Below are 18,322 nucleotides of genomic sequence, written 5' to 3'. Positions count from 1 at the left end.
ATTTAATCCTCACAGCTACTTTATGGAGCAGGTGTCAATATCTCCATCTATAAGAAGGGGAAACAGACTTGGAGAGATTAATTTATTACACAGCCTGAAAGAGCCAGGATTAGGATCTGTGGAGCAGCATGCCTCACAAGATGTATAGGTCTGTAATTAACCAAATTAAATCAGAAAAAGTAAATAGTATTACATTTCTTAACACTCTGAGCAGGGAATTATTGGAGCTGCTTGCATTTGCATAATAAATGAAGGGCACCACAGTACTAAAAATCTGTTTATAGAGATTCAAAAGACTTGGTTGGATTCATGTTATCTGCTTAAGAAATGGTAGGCAATCAAAAATAATTGATGATTTTCTCAGCCACTGATAGTAATTTAGTATGTTTTGTCCTTTGTCTCTAGCGTCTTAAAATGATTTACTGAACATGCTGTATTTCGATGATTAGAGCAAAGAGAGAAGAACCAGATAATAAATGGGTCCTTAGGCTTGCCTTCTTAGTGGTAAGAGATGTTTAGGATTTTGGAATAAAGAAAGACCAATGTTTGATAGTCTCTTTTTTGGGGGGAGGGGAGTATGGAGGGAGATCAGAGCTTCTTTATTGGGTGGCAGGGGCGGTGGGCCAGCTGGACAGGGTGGGGGGTGTCACTGGTAGAGGTGGTCAGCCTGAACGTTGGCGGAGGTCTCCTACTTGTCCCTGTTGTTGAACAGCTTTTCCTTGTTGTACAGCAGCTCCTCCTGTGTCTCCATGGAGAACTCAAAGTTGGTGCCCTCGACCATGGCATCCACCGAGCAGGCTTCCTAGCAGAAGCCGCATTAGATGGACTTGGTCGCCTCGATGTTGTGGGTGGTCTGGTGGCTGCCATTGGCCGGGCCCCAGTTCCGCCTGAATGGTGATGGCCTGGGCGGGCAGATGGCCTCTCAAAGCTTGCAGGCAATGCAGTGCTCCTCCCCTCAGAAGAGTGGACTCTTTGGGCCCTTCTCAAATGGGTAATTAATGGTGGCTGTCTCCCAGAGCTGGTAGCTCAAGGTCATGCCAGGCTTGGTCCACCACAGGGTCTAAGCTACCCACTCAGTTCCCGATTGCATGTCTACCAGTGTTCCTCAAGGTCATGTATGTGTAGGTGGCTGCCTTTGTGCTGCTTGGAGGCTCCAGGCTCTGGGATGCCCTGTGCGTGCAATCTGGGCCAGGGCCCGGAGCAACGTGGGTCTAGTCAGGAGCAAGTCTTGAGGCATTGCCGCTCCTTCCTAGTAGGGAGTGGGCTGCCCTGGTACCCGGTAGTCTGCTCTTTCTTTACTTTGTTCCTGGACTCCGACAATCATGGGTTTTGAGATCTAGACCTGAGGTATAATAACCTGGTCCCAGTTTCCTCATCCGTACAAGAGCAAACAGTGATACTTCCTTTAGAGCAGTGGTTCTCAACCTTCCTAATGCCGTGACCCTTTAATGCAGTTCCTCATGTTGTGGTGACCCCCAATTTCATTGTTACAAATTGAACATAATTAAAGCATGGTGATTAATCACAAAAACAATATGTAATTATATATGTGTTTTCCGATGGTCTTAGGCGACCCCTGTGAAAGGGTTGTTCGACCCCCAAAGGGGTCGCGACCTACAGGTTGAGAACTACTGCTTTAGAGGTTCCTTTGAAGATTAAATAAGATAATTTATGTGAAGTGGCTGACATATAATGATGCTCACTGCACTTTAAAACTTGTGCTATTTTGGACCTGGTGTTTGTTTCTGTCTTCTGTTTTCACGTTTAAGGTTTTTAATTGAAGTTATCTTTTGCCATTTCCATAGCTAATAATTCCGACTGATTTATTATATAGTATGGTGTTCTCCAAACTGCTGTACCCAGGAGGTATGCACAGTGATGAGCTAGCGGTGTATCTGAAAAATGTTAGAACAGCTACCGATAAATAATTTTTAATTAAGAAAACAAAAAATTTTAGGGTTAGTAACATTTAATATAAAGACTAAGATTAGTGTTTTTATGTAATGTGTAAATAAATACATTGAGTGTAAGTGCTAAAATTTTTTCTGAACAGGTGTGCTTTATCAAAAAGGTTTGGAGATTATTGATCTATCATTTAGTACCTGGGTGAAACTTATGGATGACAGAGAGAGGAATTTGGGAAAACTTTTTCTGAAAACTATCTTGAGTCTAGAATTTAAGTAGGTCACAAGGAGGTCATCCAGGGATGTCAGATATTTGAATTTTTTCAGTTTTCTGCAGTGGCTCTTCATCATAGTTTTAATATAGTTTTCTTGTTTTCAGTGTTACAGAAAGAATCACCTTGTTGAAGTCTGGTTTGTTGCACAACTTCTATTAATAAGGTTGCAATTTTATTTTTAGGGAAAAAACAAAAATTGCACAGATAATGTGTAGTGAAAATCTATTGTAACTACTCAAACTAATTACAAGACTATAAACGGAATACTGTTTAAATTGGTTGCCTTGATGCTTAAAGAGTGACATAAGGCTACTTGGGATTCATATGCTGAGAAGATTTTATTTTATTTTGAACCAAATAAATAGAAGTTCATGCAAAGAAGTAGTTTGTGGTCCTGCCATTGGGACTCAAGCACATATATGATAGAAAGAGTTTGCATTGAGCCTCATGTTATTTAGGATGAAGACCACTTTGGCTGAACTGTGGTTGGCAGGGGAGTTCTGTAGGTCTGTTGGATTTCAAAGCCATTTCACAATACTGCTTCCATTTGCACCAGAAAAACAGTTTTACAGAAGAGTTATTTATTTTGAGAGTTGGGCTGTTTTGTTTCAATGATCATAAATCACTATTCTTGCCATTGATGGTTTACTCAATAGCGTTGAAATTGTGCATAGTAATAAAACATGAGATGGTTTTTGTAAAAAGTGTCAATTACAGAATTGGCTAAATTTGTTTTGACTGCAAAGACTCATTACTATGGCGGTCAAGATGCTCTACCATTCAGTAAAAGCTATTCTTTTTAGTAATTCAAAGCCTATTTGGTACTACTTCAGACTAAAACTATGCCCTAATTGTATACTCATGAAGAATACTAGAGTCATTATAACCATCTGTTTCTCTACACTCCTTGAAATACGATATCAAATGCTAGTGTTCTGTTTTGAATATTCATTTCGTGTTCAAATGTAGTAGTCTGTTTTTGAATATTCAAGATTATATTGGACTAAAAAAAAAAAAAAGTCTGATGAGTGTTTCAAGGCTGATCACATCATCTGATTACTTGTGGAGGATACAGATTGGTCTGGGTTGTGAGCTGGGTATAAATGGGTATAAGAAGAAAAACCATCTGATGAATTCATGTCCTCTATATGCTGTCAATTTGAGCTCGATGTGCATAAGGGATGCCTTTTATAGGAACACACACAGTTTTTTCAAGAAGATTGTTTTTACTCTGTTTATATCATACTATATGCAAACAGTCAGAAAATATTTGTATAAAAGTAATGGCAAATCTGTTGACTGTTAGTCTGGAATGGGTTTGAATATCAAAAAGGCAATATATATGACATTTTTTTTCATGTGCCAGTCATCATGGAACAACTCAGCAGAAGCTCTTGATTTTGAGGGATCTCAAAGGTTATGCCAAAAAAAAAATTGTGCTCAAGAATCTTTCCAGATTTAATAAAAGCTATAGAAAGGATTTTTAAAGCTCTGCTGTAAGTCAAACCAGAAACAATTCTCAGGTCCTTGAAATGCCTTAAATTGAGACAACTGGTATTGTTATGTCATCTGTAGATTAATATTCTGTTCTTTTAAAAATTTGTAATTATGTGTTGCAGTATTTTAAGTCAGGAGTTAATTCACAGTTAATTTTACAGACATGAGAAATTGTATCTTGAAGGCCTTCCCATTTCTTGAGTGTTTTTCTTTTGCTACTCAATACCATGGGAGAAAAATGAGGTGATTATTTTGGTACTAATTTGAAGTTTGGTCAGAACTGAGAGATGCTTAAACAGTAGGTAACAAGTAAATTTCAGAGAGGACAGGTAATAGTCACCATTCACTAGGTGCTGACTATAGAACAGCTCTTTTGCTCAGTACATACAACGTAACCCTCAAGGTAACCCTATGGGACATGTAATATTGTCCCCATTTTACAGATAATGTAACTGAAGCCCAGATAAATTAAACAATTACCTAAATGGAACACAACTAGTAAACGGTAGAATGGGGATTTTTTACTAAGGGCTCTCTGGCTCCAAAGCCCATATCATTCCAGATATTGTACTTCCCACAGATCAGCATTAAAAAAAGCCATTATTTAGACGTAGGTTGAATAGAGCTCTCATGAAAAATCAGTTTGTTCTGTGTGGGTACGAGAGTTACTGAGGTTTACTTGCTGGTTTCTCCCAATTGACTCGAGTTTCTAGGAGAGGGCAAATTTACTACTTGGAATAACATATGTGTGCCACACTTGCAGAAACATACTGTATCTGCTAGGAACTGGCACACACATTTGGTGCAGAATGAAAAAATGCCCTTGGTTTGGCCCAGCCCATTAATTTAAAAGCGCCTAGGGCTCACAGCAGCTGCCAACAGCTGGAGTACTACCTGTTATTGCAAAATAGACACTAAAGTCCTCTCCTTATTTATAAAAAATGAAACCATTGCTCTTTTCTTAACAAGCTTTGCCAGGATAAAAGGAGCTAAAATTGATGGTCTTATTTTGTACTGAGTTCTGCATCATACTGCTGTTATGATGAAATCTGGAGTATTCACAAAAATCAAATGTGGTTCCTGCCTGCAGGAACCCTTGCAAAAGGCAAACTGTGATTTTTATGATGACATATTCTTAGGCCACACATACTTAATTTTAAATAATTGACTAGAAAAAATTATTTAACTTCCTTATGCTATCTTCCTTGGATATTTTATTTTTGATACCTATTTGAGAATTTTTAAATTTATGCAGTGTGAAGTTGTGCCAAGAGCTGTAGACTGGATAGCTCAGTGCCTGATACTTCTTAGGTGCCTGCTAGATTTTTACATCCTGTTAGCTGAATTACCTTGGGTAGTTCTCTAGCACTCACTTTCCTTATTTAAAAAATGCAAGGCTTACAGATGATTTCTAAGGGTTTTAGCTAGCTCTACAATGCCACAGTTTCCAGAAAGGTGTGTAACATCTGATGCAATAAGGCTAGAGTCTTTGTTATCCCTTCAAACATGTCATGATTACCCCTGCCTCTGTGCCTTTAATTATTCTCTTTATTCCATCAGGAGAGTTATCTCTCCTCACTACCCATCTAAAACCATCCAATCAACACTTATTCACTAATATTTTCATTGAATACTTACTGTGTACAATGTTAAAACCTGAGTAAAGAAATGAACCTTTAAATTCTAATTATCCTTCAAAGCCCTTTTAAGCTTTACTTCCTACATGAATTCTTCCTAAAATTTCTAGACGATTTAGATCTCTATACTTTCTCATGTCCTATATTTATTGCATTTATCATATTTTTTCGTAATTATATTTTGTGAAAAGAAAATTACATCTTACCTCATCAACTAGCTTATAAAATCTTCCGGAGATGTTGTGACATAAAATTCTTTTTCATTTTTCTTAGCATGTGCTATAATATTTGCATAAGGATTTGTAGATTAGAAGGTCCCCATGCCACCTTCTGTATGGTAGTTTGAATCAATAAAGTTCTGAACTAGCATAATAGGAATAAATAAAATGGAAGAAGGGAATTAAAAAGCAGTATAGGTGTTTTGTTGGTTTTTTTGTTCGCTTGGCTAGTTTGAATATGCAGGGTGGGACAAAAGTAGGTTTACAGTTGTGAGTATGTGAAACAGAGTTTATTCTTGTGTTACTATTAATTAATTGTATTATTTTCTGTATGAACATCTGTAAACCTACTTTTGCCCCACCCTGTATATAATTTGTAGAAAGGCCTTTATTATATAAGATTTGAAAGCAATAAGATTAATATTTTTAACATTAACTGTAGAACTTGTTAAGCCAAATGTGTCCACTGAGAATGCTATAAACTTATTCCAATGTTACCACATTTTCAGGAAGTTACTTTTTTGGATTGAGTTTTATAGTTATATTAAACACAAATATTATTCTGATTACTTTATAGCATCACTTGGTATAGATGGAAAATGATTATATATTCAGACTGATCAAATACCTTTTTAGTTAAACTTTGTTTGATTATATTTCTACTAAGTATGCTGATTGGCCATTCTTAAAACTTTTTTTTTACTTCATGGTAAGTAAAAATAGAAAAATTCTAAATATATTTAAGTATGTAGATACCATGGAAGAAGTGGTACTTTTTAAGATGGTGATTTTGAACAAAATAATGCTAATTTGGCACCATGGATTCTTCTGTCTTCATTGAAAAGTCAGTTACTTTAAAGATACAATTTTGTTCTCTATTAAATCAGTTCACTGTTAAAAAGAATTTTTAAAGCATAACTACAGGAAAGCACAAGTGAAGACCTCTGAAAATCCACTTTTTCATAAAAGTAATGAGAATACTTGCAAAAATGTTTTACCTACACTGCCATCTTGGACCCATCTCAAAAGGTACCCAGATTTTAAAGGAAGAAGTAAAATTGTCTCTATCTTCAGGTGATATGTTCTTATCCTATATAATAAAAATCTAATATGCTAAGTGTCCTACCATTCATTCAACCAGTCACTGTGACGTGCACTGACCACCAGGAGGCAGTCGCTCTGACCAGTAGGTTAGCTTGCTGCTGGGGTCCAGCAATGGGGACTGGGCCAGATTCCTGGACCTGCCCTGGAGCCCTCCCACGGTCCCTCCCTGGCCCTGATCGTACACCGGTGGGGTCCCTCAGCCTGGCCTGTGCCCTCTTGCAATCTGGAACCCCTCGGGGATGTCCGCAGGACAGGATAAGGGACCCTTAGTATATATAGAAAATCCTAAGGACTTCACTAACGATCTGTTTGAATTAATGAACAAATTCATAAAAATAACAGGACATACAGTGATCATGTGAAATTAGTTGTGTTTCTATATACTAAGTATGCACTACTCAGAAAAGAAAGAAAGAAAACAGATCATTTATAATAGCATCAGAAACAATAAAACACTTTGGAATAAATTTAACCATGTAGATAAAAGATATGTATGCTGAGACATATAAGATGTTAATGAGATAAACTAAAGAAGACACAGATAAATAGATATTCAGTGTTCTTGTATAAGAATTAATATTGATAGACTGTCCATATTATATGTACCCATGTATAGATTCAATTCAATTCCTATAAAATTTCTAGTGGCATTTTCATAGAAGTAGGAAATAATTTTGGTATCTCAAAAAACCCAATACAATCCCGAGAAAGAAGAAAAAAAGCTGGATGTGTCACTTCCTGATTTTAAACTTTATTATAAAGCTCATTTAATCAAAAGAGCATGATGCTGGCATAAAGATAAGCACATAGACCAATGTAACAGAATCGACAGCCTAGAGATAAACCATGCATATACACTCACTGGGATCATTATAATAAAAAAGACAGAGAAGTAACAAGTATTGACAAGGATGTGGAGAAATTGAAACTCTTACACATTGCTGGTGGGATTGTAAAATCATAATCACTTTGAAAAATAGGCACTTCCTCAAAATGTTAAACATATGACTCGTATATCCCAGCAATTCCAATCCCAGGTATGTACCAAAGAAAAAAAAATATGCCCACATATAAATGTGTGTCTGAATGTTCATGGCAACATTATTCAGAATAATCAAAACGTGTAAACAATCCAGTGTTTGTTAGCTGAAGAATGAATGAGTAAAATATGGCATGTCCATAAAATGGGATATTATTTGGCTAGAAGGGAATCAAAAGGAAGTGCTAAAGATGCTAAAACATGTATGTGAAATATTATGTGAAGTCAGTCATAAAAGACTGAATATTATATAAATCAATCTATATAAAACATTCCAGAACAGGGAAATTTATAGAGAAAGTAGAATTCTGGTTTCCCAGGATTGAGGGAAGGAGCAAATGGTGAGTGATTGCTGACAGGTATAGGATTTCTTTATGGGTTGATGAAAATTTAAAAAAAAATAGTGATGGAGACATAATTTTGTGAATGTACTAAAACTCACTGAATTGTACACTGTAAAAGGGTGAATTTTATGGTATGTGAATTACGTATCAATAAAGCTGTTACTAAAAACATAGCTAGTTAATTAAAATAATCAATTTGATTTAATTACATATTTTCTTATTTGCATTGCTAAGTGAGTCAGTAAATAAGACCTGACACTAATTAGAAGCTTACATATTGAAGCATTTTCCTAGTATCACAATACACAGATTACATACTATATATGCCTTTATATGCATAGATACCAATATATTAGGTTTCATTATTTTTAACATCCTAACTTCCCATTCTTCCTGTATTCTCGGTCTTTGTGAGGAGTATCAGCATCCTCCCATCCAATCCAAAAACCTGTCCCTCAGAGTGAATGTCAAAGCCAAAAATATTTCTTCCTTATCAATGTCTGTTCCACATCCTACTCTCATTTTTTGCCTTCAGTTGGGACTTTCCCATCTTTTCCCTAGACCTTGCAGTAACTTCTTGACTTAACTCATTGCCTTTGCTTTCTGTTTCCTTCAGTCCATCCTTCTCCATGAAATCCGTCATGTCACCACCCTGCTGATAAAAAGCCTTTGGTTCTCTGTTGCTTAGAAAATGAAGTCTCAATGTTTGGCCTGGCATTGAAGGCCACTCACAGCTTAGTTCTAGTCTGCCCTGGCTAATGCGTTCAACTTCCCTTTTCTTACTATATCCTTTTCTTTCATTTTGTGTATTACAAAACATTATACAGATGTCTGTGCTGTGTCGCGTGGTAGAGATGGAAAGATAGATTTGTTCACCTTCTTTTCTCAATACTGTTTCTGTAGCGCATTTTGTACTTAGGGCTCACCTGTTTACTCTGACCATTCAGTTTACTCACCCAAGGAGGTATTTCTCTCCGCTGGGAGAGCTCGGCCTTCTCCTGCCACCCCCAGAAACACACCTCTCTGCTAAAATTTAGTACCTGTAGTATCTAACTCACGGGTTGTCCTAAGCATTAAATGAGATAATATATGTTAAACTCTTCAGTACAGAGCCTATAGTAAGTATTAGGTGCTTTCCTCTTCTTCCCTCTTCTCTTCATTCTACTCTTCTCTCTCTTCCGGTTATTATTATTATTTTTCTATTTAGAGCCTGGATCAAAGGTTACTTCTTTGGAGAAGTCTTTTTCTGCCAGGTGCCCCCTGTATCCTCCCCTTGTTTGTGTTCCTATGGCAGTACCCGCAGAAAATGTCTGTTGTGACATTTCACTGCTTATGCTGGTACTTTTGTCCTCTCTCCTCAGCTAGATTTTGATTTTCTTGAACAATAAGAAAATTTTTGTATAGCCAAGACTAGTATTGTCTGGCATATAGTAGGAATTTAATATATAAGTTATTAAATAATTTTGGACCAATTACTTAAGGAATAGGCTGAAATTATTTCTAATAGAAGGTATGAGTTAAAAATATTTATGATAGTCTTACTACTGGTAATAATTATGTAAGAACCATGTGTATCATAGAGAATACTGGTGATGTTATTAAAACGAAAGTTAGTACTTTACTATTGGTTACAATGATAGGCAGTTCTCTCTGTATCACCATATGGGCCTGCCATAGATCTTGTATATAGTGAGTAGTTAATATTTATTTTATGGTTCAATGAATGAATGAACAAATCCTGTGAAAATATAATCCAAAGATCTTTTCCCCGAAAATGATGATCCTACTTATACATTGCAAGTATCCTCTAAAAAAAAAAAAAGATGAATTGAATTTGGTTCATTTGGCTGGTGGAATATTTATAATTAGAACTAAAGAAGTGTTTTGATTATATATCAGTTGCTCATGATTAATCATTTAATAGTGAGTGATTGTCTTATTAGACATATTTCATGCTATATTACATAAATGACAGTAACAATCTATGAAATTGAAGTATATTGGAAAGGCAATTTTTATTCTAAATACACTTTATTAATAAGAAGTCCCAACTGAATTATAAGTATTTTAAAATATCAGCAAATCATAAAGCATTACATATATTGGAAAAAAATTAGTCTGCATGTAGAAGCAGCACTATATATTTTTTCTGCCTAATTGGTTTCTTCTTAAGCTCTGCAGTCATAAATTTCCCTAGTCACTCAGAAGTGTAAATAAGGCGCACTCAAGGTGCTTACATATTTCACGTTCAGTGAGGGTGCTGCCCAAGGAAAACAAAAGGACTTGCAACTGAATGAAAGTGATTAAATGTAATGAATTACATAGATTAGGCAATAAATAACCTATTGAACAGAGGGAATGCTTAAGTGAACATTTTTGTTAGAGAATAAATTTTAAAGTGTTAAACAGCTCTTCATGGCTGCTATTGGGCTGTTTATTTGATTCAGTCTCACTTATTGGTGAAGATCATCTTTGCAGTAAGAAATATTTGACTGGCTTCCCATTCTTTCCAAAAGTATAAAGATGAACTGAAACCAGTCATGGAAGAAAAATGGAGAAAGTGGGAGGGAGGATACTGATGAAAATGTAAAAGGTGAAAATGTATAAGATTGGTATGCTTTTATAACAAAACATATTGTTTAATTACTTAATAATTGTGTCGTTGTACTCTTTGAGGAACTTTGATAAAGTACTGAAAGATACCATCTATCCTTGTCAATGAATGAAATGATCCCTGTCTTTCTTTCTCACTGTCCTTTCATTTTCTCGATTTTTTCTGTTCTCACCCCCCCCAGCACAGCTTGTCAACAGGGTCTGTGGAAGAGCACTGGGCCAAGAACTTTGGTTTCCTGTCTGCCTGTGACTAAAACTAGCTGAGTGGCTTTGAGTTATTTAACCATTTGGAGTTCTTAGATATTTAATTAGGAGGTTGGATTTAATGATGTTTTTGGCTGTTTCCAGATTTAAAATATTATTGTTATGTATATCTTCTAGTAGACTAATCTTAGTCTCCAGAAAGCTTGGTATTGCTTAGACTTTAGGTTTAATGATTTACTTGATGTAGTTGGTGTGCTATATAGGTGACTGATCAATGTCACTTAGTATGGATCCCAGGTCCTGAATCAAACTCCTCAGGACTCAGTACCTTTTTGCACTTTCCGGATAAATTTACTCACACTGGAAACACTAGTGAGCAATGCTAATTTTACTGAACATTATTTAGGAGAAGAGCTTTTACCTTGCACACTCATAACAAAGTACTTCAAATATTTGTTAGATCCATATGCTCTCCAAATCATCTCTTTCCTACAATGCTGCTAAGAGGTTCTGCTTTAGCATCCTAGGACGAAGAAGCATTCAGCTTCCCTGACTCTTGACTACCTTTCCTGTAGTGACTTTCATCCAACTTCAAGTTTCTTTTCCTTTCATTTTGCATAATTTTGTTTTCATTCAAACTACATACAACCCCCTATCAATGTGCTTAGCATATAAAGGGCCATCCTGGTATTCTGGGAACCAGTCTCATCAGAGGGCACTGGCATTGGACAATAACCACAGGGATTCTCGTGGTGGAAATAGTCATCATATACAATTATGAGTTGAAGAGTTCAAGATAATGTGACTCCAATGAAGCAGAGTGAATATAATGCCCTAGAAGACCCGGATGTCTGTAATTTGGTAACATCTTTCATGGAATTACATTTTTTTAAAAACATAAATACAATGGATGCTAAATATTATATTGTATGGATATAGTATAGTTTCTTTAACAGCAGCTCTATTGTTAGATATTTAGTTTGTTTTTTATTTTAAATTTTTTATCTGTTTTTGATTTTGATATTGTAAACAATGCTGCATTGAGAATCTTTGTTCATAAATATTTTAATATCTGACCATTTCCTTTGAATAGAATTTATATGAAGCTATGAGTACATTACAGTTATTTGCAGCCCAGTGCAACAACTTCTGACTGGTGACTATTCTTTAAGTTTTGCTATGTTATTTCATAAGCAAATGGTGAAACTGTGTAAGGCAGTCTTTATAATTTCCCATCAGGTAACCAAGTTGTTTCAAGAGTTTCTTATAATGGATAAACTTTTATAAATTGCACTGCAGTCCGTCAAAACCAGTTCTATAATCATGATGATGATGCTCACAGACTTAATTTACAATAAATGACAATGAATCGCCGGTGTTGGGAGTCTCTTATTTTGACGATGTTCTTCTGAAGCCTCCGGAGTGTTACCTGAATGATTTTTAAGGTTCTGAAATACATTACATTTCCTTTGACATAGTCATTCTAAAAATTTATAACATAACACCACAAATTAACTTTCCAACTATGCTCAGATTATCATTAATGTTCTGTGCTAGTTTTAGAGTCCATACATTAAGAAGAAATGGAAAAAACACACACACAAAAGACGGTAATGGAAATTAATGGAGGGCTAGAAAGCAGGATCAGTAAAGATGGACAAAGAAATTGTGTTTATTTAACATGCAAAAGAGAAAGTTTAGGGACATGAGAGCCGGTTAAGATAATGAGTATAAATGCTAGATGTTGATGAATGATTAAGATTTTGATGGCCATCTATTAAGTTGTGGTAGTATGGGGTGATTTATACAAATAAGTAGAGATTTATAAAAATACCTCCATGAAAAGGATAGATATGTACCTCTCTTGAGTAATAACAAAGAGACCAGAAAGTGACCTTAAAGTTTTAAGATTATCTGAGGCCAGAACTTCAATAAGCAGTTGCTAAGATGCTTCAGTCAGTGCATTACCATTTATAAGACATAAAATTATCTTCTTCTCCATTCTTTAAATATTACTCTGTGTTCTCTATTGCTAAGATGGTTTGGCTGCCACAACTGGGAATTAATCAAGTATTGTTCTTGTTGAATACTTTTATTTAATGGGCATTTAAAAAAATTGGGTACTACCACTCTTGAAATGAGTTGGTTTGAGTTTGGGAGCACAGGATATTTTAGCTAGAGAAATTGGGACAACTTCAGGGATGGTTATGTGCAGGTGAACTCCTGAGAGAGTCTGGGAGAGATTCGAAGTCCTGTCGGAAGTGCAGGGATTTATAAACAATGTTACATCCCCCCCCCCTTTATATTTAGTGATAGCCCTTTATTCCCATTTTAGAGCAGTGCAAGAATCTCTTCTTTGGTGATTCTGCTTTGATGGTTCCCTTTGAACTAGTAAGTAGTATAATTGAATAGACATGAGGCTTAAGACCTTTTTTTTTATATGAACAAAACTAGTTTCACATACATGAATGTGTTTTTTTAAGCTCTTCAACCCTTTGTGACACTTTAGGGCTTGTATTCCTTGTTGTTCCATGTCTGCTTCTATCAGATGCCTATGATTCTATCCCTGGCATTCGCTCAGTGAGTACATTTCTATGAGGTATGTGTGTGCTGAGAAGGCTTGAGTTCAGCTTAAGACAATTGACAGAGAGGAAGCCTTGTTTGAGCCATCAGATTTTCAAACGCAGTGATTAGAGGAGCATGGTATAGGGGAAGAGTGGTTGTCAGGCACCAATTAAGAATAACCTTCCCCATCGCTTTTGTTTCTGGCCGATGTGAAGTTGGCAGGTGGATGAAGCTGCCAGTTTTCCTGTCAGTTTTTGTGTATTCCTATCACAGCGTTTATCTAATATTGCAATTAAAGTCCACTAGATTGCATGATTTGGAGAATAAAGTCAATTGTTTGGATTTCCTATGATCATTGTTTTAAGGGAATTTTATATTTCTGAAGCTGAGCAAGGTCCATTTGAAAATAGGCCCAAATTTTTGCAAATTATCAAATATCTACATTTAGGATGTAAATACTCCATGTGGAGATTTGAGAATTTCTCTTTGGCATTATTATCAAGATAAAATCTCTTCTTTATGAATTAGAGTCAGAGATGAAAACTCAAACAAGGATGTATTTGTGAGCAAAATCAGCACTAGGCACTAACTTTAAAGGAAATGGCAAGCGATAATTTGGTTGCTTACACATGAACTAATATTCCTTTAGTGACTGGAGCTTTCTATTTTTGGAGTGCACTTCTAATACACAGCTCATTTCTGCTGCTTGTATTATTCTGTAAGAGGCATAAGACAGCCCTTGTATTAAACTTTAAATACTCTCTCGCCAAAGTTTATCCAAGAGCTAGAATGATGAACTTAATCTCTGCAACTTTGCAATTAGTGTATTAACTGAAGTTCTATTTTTGGTATCACTGTGCTCTGCAAGTCATCTGGTTAATGTGTTTCCTTTTGCAGGATTTTATCAGAGCGTAGCAATCGGAACACAGAATAAACATTAACAACTTTTCTTTGTGCTTGCATTTGGTTATAAGAAAAACTTTTTTCATTTGCTGTTTTTATTCTTTTCAGAGGTGCTTCTTAAAATGAGGGGAATTAAGGATTCTGTGTTTTAAAAGAGCAGCACATCAAGATGAATAGATAGACTAATCCAAATAGATTCTCTAGATCAGCGGTTCTCAACCTGTGGGTCACGACCCCTTTGGGGGTCGAACGACCCTTTCACAGGGGTCGCCTAAGACCATCGGAAAACACATATATAATGACATATTGTTTTTGTGATTAATCACTATGCTTTAATTATGTTCAATTTGTAACAATGAAATTGGGGGTCACCACAACATGAGGAACTGTATTAAAGGGTTGCAGCATTAGGAAGGTTGAGAACCACTGCTCTAGATGGACAATTTTTAAGTTTTGCATTAGTGCATACTTTGAAAAAAGGAGAAATCAGGTTCCATGTTTCAGCTCTTTCTTGACAAATGCTGGTGTTGTAAATTACCCAGCTGTTCTTCCTCTGTATGGATTTTGTAGTTCTCAGAGCAATTTATAGATCTAGAGTGCAGTTGCTGAAAGTCATTTATTCTCAGTTTTGTATTAATCCATCATATACAAATACATTAAAATTCAAGTCAGAGCTTAGGGGCTTGAGACATTTTTTCCCTTCTGATTTGCTGTCCTCCAAATGTTTGTAGGATATAACAAAACAGCACCCCAAACTTGCTAGGTTAATAAGTACTTTTAGAGGGACTGTTTTTAGTATTTCTGTTTAGGGTATTTGAAATCCACTCATTTATTGATACAAAAGGAACAGTCATAGTGAGTCTTCTTGTAAACATTAACATATTGGTAATACTAACGTGCTTACCTTTGACAAATTAGGACTTCAACTTGGTTTGCTCATTTGCTGCTCCTGCCATTTGTCTACTGTTCAGATATGTTTGTATTTCAGAAACTGAATTAATTGCATTTTTTTTGGAGGCCACCTGTTTGAAAACAAGTAAGGGAAATTTTGACATCTACTCTAGTTCTTTCTTTTCTACTTGAAGACATCTATTCCTCTTTAGATGGATAAGAACCACGATGGGCAATAGTATAAATATAGAGCTTTTAAAGATCAATGTGTGAGTTGCTTGCTTATGGCTTCTATAAAGCACCTCATGCTGTTCACAGATATTAATGTGTTTGAAATGCACACATGGCTTGAGAATGTTTCTAAAAATGTATGTCCAGATACGTTTCTCCTTATTATCTATTAATGTTGAATGAGGCATGGCTCTTGTTTCTTCCCTTTTAATCCTTTCCAGGTTTATCTTCAGGTGAACTTTCCTTTTTAGTAATTCTGAACAGGTCACTTATTTCTCAAAAAAACAACAATCTATAATGACTCCAACATTTCTGTTATATGAATTTTAAAATTGTTTACTTGACTCTCAAGGAGTCCTATGATCTGTTCCCAAACAATTTTTCTCATTTATTTTTTACTACTCAACTCACCTTATGATCCAACCAAAATGAGTAACTTGCTGCGTTTTTCTTTTCACAGTGTTTAAAACTTTCAAAAAGTTACACATTTTTATTTTTAAATGGGAAATTTATATGGTAGGGTAGAAAATGTACATTATACTTAGGCATATAGAGAGATATACAACACAACAATTTTCTCCAATAAACTGTATCTTTCCCACGAACCATGCCATCTACTAAGTGGTTATGAAACTTAAACTTTGAAGTTTGCAATTAACAATACTTTAGTTTCTTTAGGTTTGAAGAGTTCCTTTTAGTTTGCAATGAGTTTTCTCCTTTATGAGAAAGTTGTACCTTATTATATTTATATTTTTATATTTTAATTGAGGTAACATTGGTTTATAACATTATGTAAGTTTCAAGTGTACAACATTATTTTTCAATATCTGTATACACTGTAGCATGCTCACCACCAAAAGTCGTGTTTCTATTCATCACCGTACATTTGTTCTCATTTACCAATTTTGCCCTTCCGCACTCTCTTCCTTTCCTGTAACCACCGATCTCTTGTCTCTATCTTATGAGTTTCTTTTGTTTGTTTCTTTTGTTTTATATTCCACATATGAGTGAAATCATACTTTTTTGGTCATTTTCCATCTGACTTATTTCACTTAGCTTACTATCCTCAAGGTCCATCTATGTTGTTGGAAATGAGAATATTTTACCTTTTATGGCTGAGTAGTACTCCCTTTATATATATGTGTCTAACTATTATCTATCTATCTATCTATCTATCTATCATCTATCTATAGATAAATACCATATATCTACCATATGTATCATATATATATGCCATATATATATATCTACATATATACCATATCTTCTTGATTCACTTATTCCTCAATGGACACAGGTTGTTTTCATATCTTGGCTATTGTAAATAATTCTGCAATGAACTGGGGCACATATATCTTTTCAAATTAGTGTATATTTTGGATAAATACTCAGAAGTGAAATAGCTGGATCATACGGTAGTTGCACTCTTAATTTTTTGATGAACCGCCATACTATTTTCCATGTGGCTGCACCAATGTATAATCCCACTTACAGTGTGAGTGTTCCTTTTTAAAAAAAATATATATATTTTATTGATTTTTTTTTTACAGAGAGGAAGGGTCAGGGATAGAGAGTTAAAAACATCGATGAGAGAGAAACATCAACCAGCTGCCTCCTGCACACCTCCTACTGGGGATGTGCCCGCAATCAAGGTACATGCCCTTGACCGGTATCGAACCTGGGACATTTCAGTCTGCAGGCCAACGCTCTTATCCACTGAGCCAAACCGGTTAGGGCAAGTGTTCCATTTTTTATGCATCCTCTTCAACACTTGTTACTTCTTTTTGCTGATAGCCATTGTTATAGCTGTGAGGTGATATCTCATTGTGGATATGATTTGCATTTCCCTAATAATTAGTGTTGTTGACCATCTTTTCATGTGTCTGTTGGCCATCTGTATGTTTTCCTTGGAAAAATGTCTATTCAGATTCACTGTCCATTTGTTAATTGGGATGTTTGTTCTTTTGTTGTTGAGTTTGAGTTCTTTAGATGTTTTGGATATTAACTCCTTGGTGGAACTATCATTTGCATTTACATTTTCCCATTTGGATGATTGCCTTTACGTTTTGTTAAAAGTTTCATTTTCTGTGCAAAAGCCTTTAAGTTAGATATAGTCCAATTTGTTTATGTTTGCGTTTGTTTCCCTTGCTGTCAAGTCCACAAAAATATTTCTAAGACTGATGTCAAGGAGCTTACTGCCAGCGTTTCCTCATTTTTTTACGGTTCAGGTCTTATGTTCAAGTCTTAGTCCATTTTGATTATATTCATATAATCAATTTGTTGTCCCACTTATTTGTGTGTTCATTGGTTGATTCTTCTGTGTGCCAGCCAAAGATCGAACCTGCAACCGTGGCATACCGGGTTGGCTCTAGAGCGTTGGCTCTAACCAGCTGAGCTACCCAACCAGAGCTGTGCTTTGCCCATAACATTTTTTTTTTTGTCCTTGGCTGGTCAGTTTACCAGGTGGTAAACTTCCCGTTGTAAAAATTTTTGAATCTAGGCAGTTAGATTTCTATAATGAGGCAATGTAAGAGAAAATAAACTCATAAAAGATAAAGCGAGATAGGTGAAAACCTAAAATTTGCAAAGTGAAGGAAGTCCCCCAAACCAGTCATTTCATGTGTGTTCCACACTCAGAGCTGTGATGAACTTGGAAACACACTGAGGCTTTGGAAGCAGTGACCTGCATTTGAACTATGTTTCTCCCTTCAGCTGGGCATGTTATTTAGCCTCTGTGTGTCTCCGTTTCCTGACCATAAAACAGGTAAATAGAGCACCTCATGTAGTTGTTTAGAGGATCTAGTGTGACAGTGTAACCGGGACATAGTAAGCCTTTAATAGTTATTGTTTAATAGCTTTTAAAAAAATGTAATAGTGAGTTCTGCAGGAGGACTCCA

General features: G+C 35.7%; 1 protein-coding gene and 1 pseudogene across 5 annotated transcripts in view; one reads left to right on the top strand and one right to left on the bottom strand.

The window, feature by feature from the left end:
* CTNNA3 (catenin alpha 3) overlaps positions 1 to 18,322 on the top strand; it is a 1,374,069-nt gene that overhangs the window by 259,510 nt on the left and 1,096,237 nt on the right. The window lies entirely within an intron of this gene.
* Positions 647 to 1,237, bottom strand: LOC139022140 (NADH dehydrogenase [ubiquinone] iron-sulfur protein 8, mitochondrial-like; annotated as a pseudogene).

Source organism: Myotis yumanensis, unplaced genomic scaffold (assembly GCF_028538775.1).
Source record: "Myotis yumanensis isolate MYYU_CA2020_CCGP unplaced genomic scaffold, mMyoYum1.0.hap1 SCAF_13, whole genome shotgun sequence".
Classification (NCBI taxonomy): Eukaryota; Metazoa; Chordata; class Mammalia; order Chiroptera; family Vespertilionidae; genus Myotis; species Myotis yumanensis.
The sequence above is the reverse complement of the archived record's forward strand: the minus strand, read 5'-3'. Positions and strand labels throughout refer to the sequence as shown.